Raw genomic sequence first — 19,268 nt, 5'->3', positions numbered from 1 at the left:
TATTCTGTCCACTACTACTCTCTGCTTTCTAAAGGCAAGCCAATTTTAATCCACACAGCCAAGGTTCCATGGATCCCATGCTTCATGGTCCAGATTTTGGTGCAATTGTATATTGAACTTGTGTATATAACAATAAACTCCCATATTGTATCAATAATTTCAAAAGCCTCATCATCCAGATTGTTTTGCCAGATGCTCAGAAAGAAACCAAAGGGAAAAATCTACAGAAATGAAAAACTTGTCAGATACAGTGGGAAGCATTAAGCTGCCATTTGGCACTATCTACCTTGGTGTATGTTCAGCTGTGCAAGTGATCAGCTCCACATGGCTCTTCTGTTGGTGAGCAGCTGAACTTGCTATTGTTAGTTTTTGGTGGCAGGTAGCAAGCATCATCTGGCCATAATGCATAACAATTACTCAGGTTTATATATTCTTTTTAATTTAGAGTTACAGCATGGAAACAGGCCCTTCCTCCCCATGAGCCCATTCCATGCAATACACAAATTCTCTCTATGTGCTTGGGTTTCCTCTCACCCTGTTACATGAGGAAAATAAGCAAAACCTTACCAACAGTGCCGGATTTGAACCTGGCTGGCTGGTGCCGTGATAGTATTGCGCTACACTAACTGTGCCACCCATTTTTTTGTTCAGAATACGGATGCATCAACAAGGACATGTCAATGTCGCTCAATTGGCCACTTCATGTAGCCATCTCAAAAAAAGTGGCATTCCGTATTCTCCTTTCAGTCTTGCTAAGAACTGGTATATTGATTTGACAAGGTACAAAGCCCGACTGTATACCACATGAGTTCATTATGGAGGATGCCAAGGTGCAACTTGAAGGATCAAACCTTTCTTGCAGAATGTGCCAGTTGCTGTCGCTTTCTTTAGGAAGGAAAATTAATGCATTCTCTTCACTCCCTTACGAATCAGACCCACTGAAATTGCACATTGTCATGAAAATTTGCTGACAATTTGCCAGGCTACTGCAAATTATTCCTGTAGGTTTGTAGCAAAATAATCAAATGAGTGTGAAGGTGCAAGAAAATGAGGAGATGAGGTTTGGCACTGATGAGATTGGTGTACCGTGAAGCAACACACGGAGTTGACTGGCCTCCTCCTGATAGCTAAGTAGGTTATGTCACCATTTCTTCTGCACTAGAAGTACTGGATGCTGAGACCATAAGTTGAAGAAGCAGAATTTGAGGCTCAATGAGTCTACTCTGTCATTCAAATCACGACTGATGTATTTTTTTCTCCCAACTCAATTTTCCTGCTTTCTCCCTATAAGATTGCATACCCTTATAAGAATTTTTTTCTCTCTCTTCCTTTTTGATTTCTGGGAAGCTATTTTAAAATGTGGGTAATTAATTAAATTTCATGTGTTAAGTGTACAAAGGGAGAAGTAGGAAGTGCTGATCGCTGTGGGATTATGTGTGTTTTTTGTGATTTTGGTCACAACCTGTAAAATGGAGGAAATTAGTGTTGTATATTTAAACAACACTGAATCAACACTTGTATCTGTATAGTTATAAGTATAGAGTATATATTCTTTGTAATTTTTTCTTCTATCTGGATTGCTGGAGGAGATGCGTACTGGCACGTGAAATATTACTTATTGGAATTAGAGGAAACTTGCGGGGGGGGGTTAAACACTTAAACAACACTTGTATCTGTATAGTTATAAGTATGGAGTATATATTCTTTGTATTTTTTTCTTCTATCTGGATTGCTGGAGGAGATGCATACTGGCACATGAAATATTACTTATTGGAATTAGAGGAAACTTGCGGGGGGGGGGGTTTGATGGAGGCGGATTGATTATGTTTTATAGAGATGAGTAAGGTAATGAATTTGTAAATTTTAATGTTAATGGATTCAACAGGATTGTAAAAAGGAAGACAGTGTTAACGTATATTAAGAAAATGGAGTTGATGTGGCCTTTCTTCAAGAAATACATTTAACTGAAAAAGAACATTGACCTTCAAAACGGTTTGGGTTGGAAATGTAGTATTTTCTTCATTTAATTCCAAGGCAAGAGATGTGGCAATTATGATTTAAAAAAAAAAAAAAATCTTCCAATCAAAATTCAAAATGCTGTGATAGATCCAGCAGGAGATATGTAATGGTAAATTGCCAAATATTTTCTGAATTGTGGTCTTTTAATTTAAAAAAATCTCTGTGCTCCAAATACTGATGATGATGAGTTCATTCAAGAAACGTTTCTTAATCTAGCCGAGGCACATGAGAATATTTTAATAGGAGATTTTAATTTCTGTTTAGATCCATTGTTATATCTAACAATGAGAACAAAAGCAGCTGAAGCAACACTGGTTTTGATGAAAGATTTTAATTAAATAGATATATGGAGGAGGATTCATCCTAGAGAGAAAGATTATTCATTTTATTCGAGTAGATATGATTCCTATACTAGAATTGATTTATTTTTTTTATTTTGGCTCAAATGCAAGCTAGGATTCTTGAAGCTGATTGTTAAAGCGAGGAATTTATCTGATCATTCTTCTGCATTAACAGTGGAAGTGCCTGAAAAGGAAAAGTTGATTTATAGATGGAGATTTAATTTTTTTTTTTGAAAAGAAAAGATTTTTGTGAGTTTGTTTGAATACAAATTCAGAAATTTTGTGATACAAATTTGAAATCATTAAATGATAAGTTTATTATATGGGATGCTTTAAAAGTATATTTAAGAGGTTAAATTATGTTTTACTTCTAAATTTAAAAGGTGTATATGAAAGAAACTGATCAGTTAGAAAGAGAAATAACATTTTTGGAAAAGGATATTCCAAAATGGAGTTCTGAAGATGAACATAGACAATTAATTAACAAAAAAAACCCAGTATAGTACATTGCAAGCTTATGAAACTGAGAAAGCAATTATAAGAAGAAAATAAAAATATTGCAAATTAGGTGAACGATCATATAAACTATTAGCGTGACAATTAAAATGGAACAGACCTCGAGAATAATCAATGCAATTAAAAAGGATACTAACAGTCATTTACAATCCTCAAGAAATAAATGAATCATTTAAAAAAAATTATTTGAAACTATGTAGTTTAGAATCTTTTAAAATACAAAAATAAAATAGTAAGTGTTTATCACAGATAATGTTACTTAATCTAAGTTTGGAAGAGCAGACTGAGCTGATTGTTTCTCTTACAGAGGAAGTGGTAAGGGAAGCCATGGGTTCATTACAGTGTAATAAATCTCTGGAAGAAGATGGATTTCTGCCTGAAAATTGCAAGGAATATAAAGATTTATTAATTCCTATATTTATGTGAGTATTAGATCAGGCTATGGAAACCCATACTCTCCCAAGATATTTTTCAATGGCAATAATTACAGTGATTCATAAAAAGGATAGAGATCCTTTAAAACCTTAATCTTATAGACCTATTTCATTATTAAATGTGGATTATAAAATTGTTGCAAATGTTTTGACAGATAGATTGACTAAATTTTATTCCTAAATTAATAAATATGGAACAAACAGGCTTTGTGGAAAAGAAGACAGCTATCAGAAAATGTAGCTAGACTGCTTAATATAATTCATTTAGCACAAAAATAGCTGATTTGGGTGTTGCAGTGGCTTTAGATGCAGAAAAAAAAACATTTGATGGATTGGAATGGGATTTTGTGTTTAAGGTGTTGGAAAGATTTGGATTGAATTTTGTAAATTGCATGAGGGCACTGTATAATTATCCTAAAGCAAAGGTGGTGACTGACAGACAAATATCTACAGTTTCAATTATCGAGATCAAATAGATAAGGATGCCTTTTATCTCCAGCTTTGTTTATTTTAGCTATAGAACCTCGGATAAATTTGGAAATTAAAGGATTTGGGGTATGTCAAGAAGAGTCAAGGTCAAGTTTATTTGCAGAAGATATTTTCATATATTTGACTTAACCTGAGATATCTTTACGAAAATTATATGTTCAACTGGAAGGATATGGGAAAGTTTCGGCTTATAAAGTAAATTGGGATAAAAGTGAATTTTTTTCCCTTAACAGAAGGAAATTATACTCAATATCAAAGGATTACTTGGTATAAATGGTCAAAAGAGGGTATTAAATATTTGGGTATTCATATGGATAACAATTTGAAAAATCAATACAAATTGAATTATTTACCATTACTTAAAAATGATCGAGGAAGATTCTTTTTAAAATGGATGAATTTACTGATAACTTTAGTGGGAACTCTATTAAGATGAATATATTCCCAAGAATACAATATCTTTTCCAAATATTACCTTTTTGATACCTCAAAAATAAATTTCAAGAATTGAGTGTGTATATAAGAAATTCATCTGGAAAGGTAAAATGTCAAGAGTTTCTATTGAGAAGATAATATGGAAATATGAATTGGGAGACCTACAATTTCCTAATTTAACAAAATTCATTATCAAGCAGCTCAAATGAGAGTTTTTGCTTCTTTTTTCGAAAGGGAAATATAGGTATTGGTTAAAATAGAATTGAATATAATAGGAGAGAAAAGCAGAAGAGTTTATATATAAGTGGGAACCAAAATGAATAATTAGTGATAAAGATACACCATTATTGAAATATTTGATTAATGTATAGAATAAAATAAATGATGAAATTCATGTAAGAGGATGTATATCACCTAAAATGCCTTTGATTCAAAATCCTCATATATTTTTAAAAGGATATTCAACTTTTGAATAGTTGGTTTTGTGAGTTTATAAATGTTGAACATTGTTATGAAAGGGTTCAATTAATGTCATTTGAGCAATTGAGAAATATTTTTTTTATTTCTAACTAAGAGCATATTTGAGGAACAAGTTAGGACGAACCATATTGTTACCTAATTGTACTGAAGTAGAACTCCTAGTTAGAAGAGAAACTGTTAAAAAGTTTATTTATATGATATTTTCTTTATTACGTGGGAACTTTTAAACGAGGAGTTTATGTCAAGACAAAGGTGGGAAGTAGGTTTGAATATTGCAATTGATGAGCAAATATGGCAGGTCTATGTAGGATTCCATGACCAATACTATCAATGTAAGATGGTATTAATTTTTACATCAGTTATATCTTACACCATTGAAATTAAATAAAATCAGATTTATCGGAGCAATGCTCTAGGTGTGATGAAGATGTAGGGATTTTCTTTTGCGTAGATTTACGGAATTTTTTTTTGGAACAAATTACAGGAGGTGTTTTCCTGCAAAATTCGGACTTAATTTTATTGGGAAAAGTCGAAGGAACAAGGCCTAAATTAAAAATACAAATGTATCAATTGAAATTTGTTAAAATAGCATTATCAATGGCAAGGAAATGTATAGTAGTTACTTGGAAATCAGATATATTTTTAGGTATGCCAAGATAGCATGCAGAAATTCAAAGTTGTATTCCTTTGGGGGGAAAAAAAATCACATATAACTTGAGAAATAAATATCCCATGTTTTTGAAAATTTGGTACCCATATTCCCAAATATTAGGTTTAAATTTGTAATAATGTCCTTTCCGTTCCTCTAAACCTGCGAGATTCTGAGTTTTAATGAAGAATGTTTATTTACATGTGTTAGACAACATCTCTTGGAGCAATCCTGAAAATTTTCTTTATCTATATAGCTATATTATCTTTTATATTGACTATTTTGAGGGAGGGAGGGGTTTTGGGAGGGGGTGAATACTATCATGTATGTAACTTTTAATTTGTTTCTCTTGTAATCTGCATTATTATATTCTGATTTCTGCATGCAAGGATAAAAATTTAAATAAAATATTTAAAAAAAAAAGATTGGACATGAATCTACCAAACTCCACTTTATTTTTTACCAAAATATATTTATTGTGCATCAACAACAACTTTGGGCACATTATACAGATGTACATTGTTCTCCTGTTTTCTTTCAAACTCCTCTTAAAATCTTCTCAGTGACATGGCCTCCACAGCTCTCTTTGGCAACAATCCCACAAATTCACCTCTAGCTGCAAAAACTTCTCATCTTGGTTCTAAATGGATGCCCTTTAATTCTGGACCCATATTCTCCCACTACTGGAAACATCTTGTCCACGTCCATTCTTTCAAGCCCTTACAAAATGTGGTATGTAATATTGTGGACACTTGTATTTGATTTATTATGTAAAGGAGACTAACTTTTAATCCAAACCTCTGTATTGTAAACAGATTTGAGTTTATTGTTCTCGAGTTATCTCTGCCACAGCATGATCTTATCAGCCTCATGGAAGGCAGATCTATTCACTGAAGTAAAACACGAAAATCTGCGGGCACTGTTTTTTTTTCGCAGTAGCAAAAGACATAACCTCGACGAAGGGCTCAAGCCTGAAACGTTGGTTATGTCTCCTTATCTTTGCAAAAATAAAGCACACTGCTTGACCTACTGAGTTTCTCCAGCGTTGTGCTTTTTAGATCTATTCACTGAACTGGCATTACTGGTGTTTACAACTGAGAAAGTGACGAAGCAAGCTTTTCTCATTCCCTCAGCTGTCTTAGGAGATTCACAGAAAGGATTGCAAAACATTTTGCACCTGTTATCCCCAATCTGTTCCGTTTGTACTTTCAACCTTCTCGTATAGGTTGACACGGTGCTTTATTACTGCATGTCCTTTTTCTCCAAAACGTATTTTGCTCACTGGCTGGAGAGATGCTCTGCTTATAAATGACTCAGGTATTAATGGCCACAGTTCAGTTGCCTTGGCAGTGTTAGTGATGCAATTGGAATTGTATTTTGCATCGAGACAGATTGTCATATTTAAATTCTCACGGTGGATGTTGAATAACAAAAATGTAAAGTACATTAAAAAAAAATCCACACAGATGCATGTTGGCAATTATTTCAGTGCTGAAACAGAACTTTTAGCCATTCCCGACCATGACGGCCACAACTATCCATCTATGTTTTCTTATTTGCCAGCACTTGGCCCTCAACCTTCCAATCCTTGGCATGCCAAGTGCTTGTCTCAAGACTTTTTAAATGGTGTAAGAATCTCTGCCTACAGTACATTTTCTGGAAGTGCACTCCAAAGACTTACCATTGAAACCTTCCCTTGAAGCCTCCTACTTACCTTTGGCTACAGATATCTCTGATAGGAGAAACATGTATTGCCTTATTTACACCTCCTATAGATCCGTCATCAGCCTTCTCTGCTCCAAGAGAAACAAACCTACCATACCCTAACTAGGCCCTTTCAAATTGCAATATAAAATGGGGTTAACCAGCCAATTTGATCAGTTAACGACACAGATACATGGTTATTTGAAAGGGTCCAATCGAGTCCAGTCTACTTCAGAGGTGATCGTGGAACCCAGTAAAACTTACCCAGGCTCCCTCCAGCAATTTGAAAGGGGAAATGGGAGACCCATTTACTCTGGTGATGTCTGCACTTGCGTGCATGCATCACAGGGAAACCTATGGCTGGCTCAATGTAAGATGCTGTAGTAGTGGTGCCTCAACATGCCGCTGCCACAAACCGGGAGAAGAAAGGTGCTGCCACGATTGAGGGTGGGAGGTTGTCGCGATGTGCCGTTGCCGTGGGAGGGGTGGTGGGCTGCTGCAACGCTCCGCTCTGGTTCATGGCAACGGCTCAATGCGGGAGTGTGAGAGCAATGGCCATCTTCCTTACCCATAATCCCCCACACCACTGGAACTACACTGTGCCCGAGCGGTTCCAGAGGTGTGGGAGTTTATGGGTAAGGAAGCCAGCCATTGCTCCCACATTCCCACATTGAACCATCACCACGAACCAGAGCGATACATCACAGCAGCAGCCCCCTTGTTCGCGGAAGCACCCCCTCTCCGTTCACGGCAGTGGCATGTTGCTGGTTACTGCTGGGAGCGGGGAGGGGGGGTGTCAACTGATGGCCAGGAGTGGAGCAACTGATGTGGTGGGGGGAGGCAGTGCATTTAGGAGAACTTTACTATAAACAGAAAGGGATTCCCTGAGGGGCTGCCTGTGACTGGGTGATGCGTCGCTCACCACATCATTGCAGTGGTTGGATCCCCCCCCCCCTTAAATCGCTGGCTTGGTGATTTAACAGGTAGGTTAGGCTGCTGTTTGAAAGGCGCATCCTGCCCACATGACCCAGTAATCTCACGCAATTCCCAGGAGGGCTATCCGGGTGCTGCAATTTGAAAGCTCCCATTCCAGGCAAGATCCTGGTTAATCTTTGTGCTGTCTCCTTGAATTCTTCACTGTTGTGACCAAAACCTCACACAATATTCCAGATACAACTTCTTCAATGACATTCAGCAAAAAAGATCGGCATCCTGTTCACTTTTGGACTTGCATCCAGGTCTGTTCTGCAATACCTTCTTTCATTCATTGCATTTGTCTTTCCCAATTTTAACCTCCCAAAGTAGTCACTTCAGTTATTAGTTGTGGGTAGTTTCAATGTAAAATTAAGCTAAGCTAAATATTACATTTACAGACCTGCTAATGTTAGAAAAGATTGAATAAGATTTTTTTTTAAATGCGTGACTTTGGCATGTATGTGAGCAATGTAAAGGCATTCAGGTATGCTTACTGCAACACAGGCCCTATTTCCTGTAAAGCAGTACTGAGTGCTCATACTCAACTTCAGATATGATTGCTCACCACCCTTGTGCTATTTAACAAAAGAGTGTTTCACTCTTTTGAACTGAAAAACCTCACAAAGATAAGCGTATACAGAGCCGTTGTCATACCCACACTCCTGTTCGGCTCCGAATCATGGGTCCTCTACCGGCACCACCTACGGCTCCTAGAACGCTTCCACCAGCGTTGTCTCCGCTCCATCCTCAACATCCATTGGAGCGCTCACACCCCTAACGTCGAGGTACTCGAGATGGCAGAGGTCGACAGCATCGAGTCCACGCTGCTGAAGATCCAGCTGCGCTGGATGGGTCACGTCTCCAGAATGGAGGACCATCGCCTTCCCAAGATCGTATTATATGGCGAGCTCTCCACTGGCCACCGTGACAGAGGTGCACCAAAGAAAAGGTACAAGGACTGCCTAAAGAAATCTCTTGGTGCCTGCCACATTGACCACCGCCAGTGGGCTGATAACGCCTCAAACCGTGCATCTTGGCGCCTCACAGTTTGGCGGGCAGCAGCCTCCTTTGAAGAAGACCGCAGAGCCCACCTCACTGACAAAAGGCAAAGGAGGAAAAACCCAACACCCAACCCCAACCAACCAATTTTCCCTTGCAACCGCTGCAATCGTGTCTGCCTGTCCCGCATCGGACTGGTCAGCCACAAACGAGCCTGCAGCTGACGTGGACTTTTTTACCCCCTCCATAAATCTTCGTCCGCGAAGCCAAGCCAAAGAAAAGAAAGAAAGAAAGATGTTTCACTGTAAATGGTGCGGTTTATTTGCATACTTCACTTTTCAATCTTTGTCATCTTTCATGGACTTTTTACTTTGTGGAAATGCTGAAAAATAGCATAGCTCTGAAATGCAATCCCTAGAACTTGCCAGAATTTTTCAATATGGAATGAAAAGAATTGCATTTTGTAAAGAAGAATGAAGAAAGGCAAGATAAAACATGTGGTAATTTTTTAAGAAAATGTTGACAGAATTAATTTCCTGTGGAAACATGACTTTTGGTCTCCGTGGCGCGATCAATGACCACTCACAGACATGAAGTAAAGGCCAGAGTCTTTATTGATCTAAAGATCCAAGCCTGCTGCTGGCTCAAGTCCAAGGGCAGGTACAAGGGAGGAGACTAAGACACTCGGCCTTTATTAGAGGTCTTAAGGGGAGGGGATACCGATTCAGCAGGCGGGCCAGCCGACCTGGTGGGGAAGGTGCCCACAATACCATGTTCCACCATATTCACCCTCCTTTTTAGATAGTCAGATGATGTGATGTAGGGCACTCTTTATATATAGTCCACGTGTTGCACAGCAATGTTCATAGGTTTAGTCTTTTCAGTGGTTTTACCCGTCGTTGGGACCTCCACAGTCCAGCTGGGTGTGTTCCTTGCTCCGGAAGTCTGATGGCTCGATCACTGGGCTGGCTGTTGGGGGGCTGAACCATGTCAGTGTCTCCCAGATCCATGGGAGTGGGTGGGGGTTAGTTAGTAACCGAGGAGGGAAACCTTTTTACCTCTAGTGGGAAACATTCAGGGGGCTGTGCTGGGTTGGGATCTCTAAGTCTTCAACCCAGTAGTCCCCGGGGCTGGTTGGTCACTGCCTAATGGTATTGAGTGCACCTCCTGCACTGGGATTCCTGCTTGCACCAGGTCCTGAATGGACACTGGGTCATCCCATCCATCTGGGTACCTTACCAGAGCTTACTGGGGGTTTGCATGCAGGAGGTACACTTCCTCCACCAGTGGGTCCGCCTTGTGGGTCCTAATGTGCTTCCGGAGGAGCACCGACCCATGGGCCATCAGCCGACCAGCAGCATGGTTCCTGACGCCAACCTCTTAGGGAAGGAGAACAGTCTTTCATGCAGTGTTGCATTCGTAGCACCAGAAATCCAGTCTCAAGATGACGGGAGTGTAGAGATGGGGCATCACCAGCAGTCTGAAATTTTTGTATTTTATCCACGCCCCCCCACAGTTATGTTCACGGTGCACTTCCCATGGATTTCTGTCAAGAGGGACTTGGAGGCTAGTGCTACCCGGAACTTTGCAGGATACACAGTCAGGGAGTAGCGTTCGGTGGTGCCCGGGTGTATGAAACTCTCGGTGCTCCCCATGTCGAACAGGAAACCCGTGGTGTGACCGTTTACCTCTGCGTCCATCATGGACCGTCCCAGCTTGTGTATTTGACTCTGGTCCAAAATGATCGAGGCTAACGTCGGTTCGTTGTCTGACCCAATGCTGCCCTGTCGTTGAATCAGAGGCCGCCAATATGGCCGCGCCATGTATCGCATGTGGTGGGGCCCCGGAAGCAAGCCAGCAGTGATGTCACTCCTTCTTGTGACGTGGGCCCATAAGTTCGGTTCTCTGCAACTGGAAGTGACGACTAGAGCTGCTCGATCAGAAATGGCGATGCAGGTTGCAGTCTGTATGCTGTGCTGCTTGCGGGGGTCTTGGATCAACTGCCCTTTTTTGCCGGCAGTTTGACCAGGTCACGCTACATGCACGGCAGTACTTTCACAGATGCTCACTTTGCCCACAGTAGTTGCACCTCATGTGCTCAGCAGTTGTGGCGGCAGTCAGGGGCAGGGGCCCCAAATCCCAAGATGACGCCACCCGTTCTGCGTATCTGGGGGCCACGTGGCCCATGGTGTAGACCTCTGCATTTTTTTTGGGCTGACTCTATGGCCTGGCCATCTGCATGACCTCCTCTAGGGAACTGTTCGCCCTTCTCCAGGAGTTGTTTGAGGAGGTGTTGGGAGTGGAAACCAGCGACCAGCCCGTTGCAGATGACCTCCACCTGGTACTCCACTGCCGTCATGTCCCGGCACCCGAAGTCTTGTCCCAGCTCACGCGTGGCCCGCACAAACACATTGACTGGCTCATCCAGGCCTTGGTGTTGGGAGCCATGCTGGAAGCACGGATACATGGCGTTCCTTGGCACTCCGTCCTGTTACTGGAGCAGGCCATTGCCTCTTCATAACCCATGCAATCGCAGATCAATTGGTACGTGCAATGGCCTACCGCTGCGAATAGTAGGTCATGCTCATCACTGTCCGCTGTGATTTCGTGGAGGCTCATGTAGGCCTTCATGCAGTGTAGCCACATGTCGAATTTCACTGAGGCCTCTGGGTTTTTTGGATCGATCTCCAGCTTCTCCATCTGATTTGCTTTGTCCATGACGCTTAAAATTTTGATCAATAAATTGTAGTGTGATCAATGACCACTCACAGGGCCACAGGCTTTATTGATCTAAAGATCCAACATGCCTCGGCATGCTGCTAGCTCATGTCTAAGGGGAGGCATGAGGGAGGAGACTAGGGCTCTTGCCCTTTATTAGGGGGTCTTAAAGGGAGGGGCAACCGGTTCAACAGGCAGGCCAGCCTGCCCAGCTCAGTGGGGAACATGCCCGTAATACCATGTTCCACCACAGGACCCTTGTTTCAAATTGTAAAGTGATGCTTCTGTGATCTGAAGCAAAAATTGCACAATAAAACACTCTGGGATTCCCCTCTGAGATTCAGATTACACTGGCTGAACAGCATTGGTTGAATGTGGCAGGAAAGTGAGGCTTCAGGCCCTTCTCCAGATATTTAGGCACCAGCTTTAAACTGATACTTGTTCCACTGGGAATGCCTGCTATTTAATGAGGATTTTAAATTGATGTCTTATTGCTGCTTTCAATATATGTACAGGAACCTGTGGCATTATTTCAACAAATGTTTTCTCTTTGTTCTAGTGTTGAGGTAGCCTGTTTTTTTGTTCCCAGGGTAGGGGGGAATCAAAAATGATAGGTTGTGGATTTAAGGTGAGAGGAGAAAGATTGATAAAGATCTCAAGGGGGTTTCCTTTTTCACACATATATCTGCAACAAGCTGCCAGAGGAAGTGGTAGAGACAGGGACAGTTTCAATGTTTAAAATACATTTAGTCAGACGCATGCATCGGGCTGCATGCAAGCAAATGGGATTAGTCTGGGTAAAGAATTTGGCTAGCATGAGTAAATCGTATGGGTCGAGGAATTTTGTTTGAGTTGTGGTTTGATTTTGTATGTTGGGAATTTTTTTGGGGGGGGTCAACTTGTGGATGTTAAGAGAATTAAGTTGTATTGAGTTAAAAGATCATCTAAGATCTTACTTAGTGAAGAGGAAGATGAGGGACTGAGGATGACATCAGAACAACAGGACGAACCTTCGCAAGACATCAGGCCTTGATGGTGTATCTAGCATGGCACCAAAAATCTGTGCCATGTAACTAGCCGGAGTGTTCACGGACATTTTTTAATCTCTCAGAGCTTCCCACCTGCTTCGAAAGGTCATCATTCATCACAGTGCCCAAGAGCAGTGTTGGCTGCCTCAATGACTACCACCCAGCAGCACTAACTTCTGCTTTGAGAGGCTGATCATGGCCAGAATTAACATGTACCTAAGCAAAGGAATGAAGTAACTGCAATTCACCTATCGTCACAATCGCTCCACAGCGGATGGAATATCGTTGACTCTCCACTGAGCTCTGGATAACCTTGGAAACAGCAACTCCTACATACAATAGACAATAGGAGCTGGAGTAGGCCCTTCAGCCTGTCGAGCCAGCACCGCCATTTTACAGATCATGGCTGATCACTACCATCAGTACCCCTTTCCAGCCTTATCCCCATAGCCCTTAACTCCTTCTCTTCATCAACTACAGCTCAGCCTTCAATTCCTTTTGTGCCAGTCAAGAAGCTACAAACTCAAGGCCTCCTATGCAACTGGATCCTTGACTTCCTCATGGGAAGACCACAGTAAGTATGAAATGGAAACAACGTCTCCTCCTAACTGATCATTAACATAGGCCCACCTCAAGAATGTGTGCTAAGCCCACTGCTCTGCTCATTATACACCCATGACTGTGACCGGGCACCATTCCAATGCAATCTACAAATTTGTCAATTCCACCACAGTTGTCGGCAGAATCACAAAGGGTAATGAGGAAGCGTAGAGGAGGGAGATGGATTAGCTCATTGAGTGGTGTAATGACAACAACCTTGCACTCAATATTGGCAAAACCAGGTGTATTGAGGATTGTTACAATCAAAAGAGCCAATTCTTGTCTTTTGAGAAACTAAAAAAATAAATATAATATGACTAATAGAACATTCTTCTGCCATCTTACGATTTTTTTTAAGGAATAAGTTGGGAACATCATTGGCCCGACCACTGAGCACGGACACAAAGGTTGTAATTCGAAAGGGGAATGTAACTAAATGTATTCCTACTATTGTATCTCCTGCTCCAAGAACAAAGTCCAAAAATTGGGTTACGTAGCTCTCGGGAGAGATGGAAACAGGATATAGGCATGGTAATTGATCAACAATGCTGGTCAAATTTATGCTTAGATAGTATGATGCCTCTTATTAATACATTTCAATTTTTTTTTTACACCAACTATATCTCACACCTCGAAAGTTATTTAATAGTAAATAGGAAATCTCAAATCTGTGTTTTAGATGTGGCATAGATATTGGTACTTTCATACATTTTACCTGGTTTAGCATTAAATTAAGGCCTTTTTGGATAAATTTGGTGAAATATTAAAGAAAATTATGGTGGTGGACTTCCTTCTTGATCTACAATTATTCCTTTTGGGGAGTTTGGCTATCATAAATGTTAACTTCCCCAAAAGTAAATCCAAGTTTATTAAAATCGCTTTGACAGTAGCCAAGAAACGTACAGCGGTAACATGGAAATCCGATTCCGTCTTACATATTGATCGTTGGAATATGGAAATGCAAGGTTGTCTACCCCTGGAGAAAATTACTTTGAATCTTAGAAATGAATATAACATGTTCATAGATATTTAGCAGCCTGCTAAATAAATATGAATTATTTAAATGTTTAATACAATTGATGCCAGTTCCTTCCCCTTTTTTCATTTCCCCCCTCTGCCCACTGTTTCATTTCTCTGAAGGTATGGAGGAGTTATTTCTGATCTTAATGTGCATTTTAAGGATATAATTTTTTTGAATATTTATACATATTTGTATATACATTCATTGAGTCCTTTGTGTGTGTGTGTGTGTGTGTGTGTGTGTGTGTGTGTGTGTGTGTGTGTGTGTGTATATATTATTTGGTGGCTGTGTGAGCAGTGGAAGAAACACAGCCACCACGTTGAGGATCGTTAACGACTGGTTTTATTCACATTCAGCGCGCCCCATGAGCTCAGTCACCTGGTGCATTGTGATGTCATAATCGCTGCCCAAGATGGGCGCTAGAAGGGATGCTGGAGTCAGAGAGAAACCTCTGATGACATCATTTCCCATGGCTGCCCCGCCACGTGGCAATACAAGCGGGGCCAGTTTGCCATGAGGATGTGCACCGCCACAATTTAATATATACTTTAAAATTAAATAAAATATTTTTTTAAAAATAGGAAAACCAAGGAGATGATTGTGGACTTCAGGAGGAAGTCAGGGGAACACGAGCCCAGTCCTCAGAGAGGGCTCAGTAGTGGAGAGGGTCAAGAATTTCAAATTCCTGGGTGTCAACATCTCTGAGGATCTGTCCTGGAGCCTCCTTGTTGATGCAGTTACAAAGAAGGCTCCCCAGCAGCTATACTTTGTGAGGTGTCTGAGGAGATTTGGCACGCCACCGAAGACTCTCGTAAACTTCTAAAGGTGTACCGTGGTGAGCAATGTGGCTGATTGCATCACTGCCTGGTATGAAGGTGCCAACTCTCAGGACAAGAATAAACACCAGTGGATTGTTAACTCAGCCTGTGAAATCACAGGCACCAGACTTCACTCCGTCGAGGACATCTACAGGAGGCGATGACTTTAAAAAAAAAAGCAGCCTTTATCCTCCCTCTTCACTCTGCAACCACTGGGGAAACTGTGCAGGACATAAAGAAGAATACTCAGCGGCACAAGGACATCTTCTTCCCCGCTGCCGTCAGATTCCTGAATAATCAATGAACAAAAGACACTGCCTTACTTTTTTGTGCACTTTATAATTAAAAAATATTGTTGTAAGGTGGTGAATTTTCTGCCTTGTTCATGACAATAAATTCTGATTCTAATTCTGCTGTTGGTAGCTAAATGTAATACAGGCAGTCGCCAGGCTGAAAATTGCCGATGGACGAACAACTCACACTTGCATACCGAGAAGCTGTCCATGAACTTCCGTATGAGCAGGGCTATGGAATAGGATACTCTCTCATGATGCTGCCATTGCCCAGCATCGTGAGAATAGCATACCGCATTTCACGGGAACATTCGAAAGTGGGGTGGGGGGAGGGAGCGATCGAGTGCGAGAGCGGGCGCAAGCGAAGGAGCCTGGTGTGGATTGGAAGGAGCCATGGGGTCAAGGGCGCCTCCATCAGCCAACATCGTGAGAGAATAGTCATCTCTCCATCTTCTATAAGTGTTAACTGATTTTATGACCTGTAGAGCTCGTCAAAAGAACCAAAGACTTGTTGATCCAAACCAAGGCTTTTATTAGCAAATGACAGGAGCTATTCACAGGTGGCTGACCAGTCCGGAATGATCCGACCTGGCTAGGGACACAACCCTTTAAGGCCCAGACAGTAGGCGTGGCTAAGCTCTCAGCCAATTGCTGTAAGCACAGTCATTACATACATACTCTAGATACTGTAACTATATACACTGGTGATAGGTCCGTACTATCACATGACCATATGTGGTGGCTTTTATTATTGTATACAGTACTGTATTCCCTGTATTATTATGTACTGCATTATTATGGTATTACTATGTTTAAGATGTGTTTGTGTATTGGGAAGTATTTTATATGCACATAAATGTAAAATATATACTATATACAGGTACTAAGATAAACATTTGACGAACTGACACTAAATAAGGACAGCATGTATCTGTTCCAACTTGCATACAAATGCGAATTAAAAACAGACCAAGGTAACATACTTTTAACCCAGGAACTGCTGTATATGAATGGGTTTCACAAAGGTATATTTTATGAATTGAAAGCATTGATTCAGTAGATTTCTGTCAAATTATGCTACCAGCCCTTCGTTTATGTTCTAGCCTCAATTGCCAATCTGAATCCCAGTGAAGAAGTGGATGAATATTCTAGCATCCCAACAAGCATTGAGTTACAGTTCATAGCTACTCATTTTGAAGGGAAAAAAAAATATCCCTCGCATTATCCTTGTATTGTTTTATATTTGATAGGTTCTTAAACCTTGGCTAATGAGAGCAGCTTACCCAAAAGCTACGAAATAGGATCAGTGTTCCTAAGTTGAATGGAACAAGGCCATGGTGGTGGAAGGGTCTGTTTGTGTTCTGTATAATTCAGTAACACTTGTCATGATCTTGTACACATATATCAGAATGCTCCTCAGTCACCTTTGTTTCAAGTTACTTCAGTGTAGTGATGTCATCCAGGCCCTATGTGCAAATCCACCTAGGACCTCCACTCCATTTTTTTGCCTGTTCCCCAAGTGAATCCAAAGCTTGATATGCCTGGTGCTGCCCCTCACACTCTTGATCCTCCATTTCACTTTCCTCATCCTTGCAGTGCACAGTTTATCTGGTTTCTTTGAGACTCATGGGGTGATGCATCATTGAGGGAGATCCTTCAGCCTTATGAGTCCATGTGGACCATTGGCTCTGTCTTCCCACTTTCTCACTCGCATTCACACTGGGGGCAAGGTTAGAGTGGCCTATTAACCATCTTTGGGATGTGGGAGGATATCACATTATTACAGTGGGACATGTGTAAGGTCCAAACAGCACCCAACGTCAGGATTGAACCTGGATCTCTGGCACTGCTGGGCAGTGGCTCTACCCCAGTGCATTTCGGGTGGGTGTGCACCACTTCACATTTAAGGTTGACTTTGCCTTGTGTTCTGCAGTGGGTCTCCTGCTTGTAAGAATACTTGCTGGGTGGGGAGAATGTAGTACAAAACTGATGTACATCCTGTGCATGGTGTTGCTCTATCATTCTTTCAGGAGCTGAAGAATTTCCAGACCAGGTTATAATTACCTTGCCTATTGACCAGAAGCACTTACATCATCAGTGATGAAGTGTTTTGAAGCATATCAGCTCCTGTCTGAGCGATGACATGGATCCTTTCCAGTTTGTCTATTGTAGAAACAGGGCTATGGCGGGTACCATCTCACTGGCTCGACATAAAGCCCTGGAACACCTCGACAGTAAAGATGCATACAACAGGATGCTCTTTATCGACTACACCATCATTCCCTCAAAACTGATCAGCAAACTCCAAGACCTGGGAGTTGGCACCTCACTGTGTAAATGGATCATGGATTTCCTCACCTGCAGACCACAATCAGTGAAGATGGGTAAGAACTTCTCCACGATCTCCATCAGTACTGGAGGAGCACAGGGCTGTGTTCTTAGTCTTCTGCTCTATTCACTTTACATCTACGTTTGTTTAGCTCAGTATGACAATAACATCATCTACAAATTTCCTGACAACACCATGATAGTGGGTTGTATAAAGGAAGGGGATGAGTCAGCGTACAGGATGGAGATTGAAAACTTGGCTGAATGTTGCACCAGCAACAATCTTGCACTCAATGTCACCAAAACTAGGAGCTGATTGTTGACTTCAGGAAAGGGATACAATCCGGTGATCATTGGGGGATCAGAGGTGGAGAGGGTGAACAAATTTAAGTTCTTGGAAATCACTATCTCAGAGAATCTTTCCTGGACCCAGCCCACCAATGGCATCATGAAGAAAGCACATCAGCGCCTTTACTTAGGGGTGTGCAGAGGTTCGGTTATGACACCAGAAATCCTGGCAAAAAAATGGTGGAAAGTGTGCTGACCAGCTGCATCACAGTCTGGTATGGGGACACCAATATCCCGAGCATAAAGCCCTCCAAAAGGCAATGGACACAGCCCAGGACATCACAGGCTAAACCCTCCCCACTATTGAGTACAGGGAGCGCTGCTGTCGGAGGGCAGCAGCAATCATTATAGACCCACATCACCCACCACCTGCTCTGTTCTTGCTGATGCCATTAGGAAAGAGGTATATGCGCCACACAATTTGCACCACCAGGTTCAGGAGAGCAGCTGCCACTGCTCCACCATCAGAATGTTCGACGGCAAACTTAATTGGAAACTCATTTAAGGACTCCTACTTGTGCACTTTATTGATCTGCTTTTGCACACTCGATTGCACAATTTGTTTACATTCATTATCTGTTTTCTGTTCTTTTATTTACATGTTTACGCTGTGTACAGTTTTTTGGCATTACTGTGACAGAGTATATAGATATGTTTTTGGGAGATAAATTGGGAAAGTTTGTTAGAGTAGGTTAAATACAAACACTTTAAAACAGATCTTATTTGAAATACTGAAGCTCTGCTAATGCTAGACATATCAGTGCCATAGCATTTGCAAGAGCTTTGGAGTGTGCTCAAGAGACTCCATTAATGAATTGTTGTTTACAAAAGGCAACAGATGAAAGATTTTGTTGGAGTCGCAGATTGTCTGGAAGAGAACTTGCTCTTCTAAGAGGGTCATGGGTTTTGCAAGCAGAGAGAGTCAAACAGGCTTTCTTTCTAAGAGAAAATTTCTTCTACAGTGTTACAGCCGGCAGAACCAGCTGCCTGCTCTGGAGCTCTATATTTCCAACTTCTGCTGAGACATTAACAGTCTTGAATTCAGCATTCCAATCTCATCCACTCAGAATCCC

The sequence above is a fragment of the Narcine bancroftii genome, chromosome 1, assembly GCF_036971445.1.
Source record: "Narcine bancroftii isolate sNarBan1 chromosome 1, sNarBan1.hap1, whole genome shotgun sequence".
Taxonomy (NCBI): domain Eukaryota; kingdom Metazoa; phylum Chordata; class Chondrichthyes; order Torpediniformes; family Narcinidae; genus Narcine; species Narcine bancroftii.
This window is presented reverse-complemented; position numbering follows the sequence as displayed.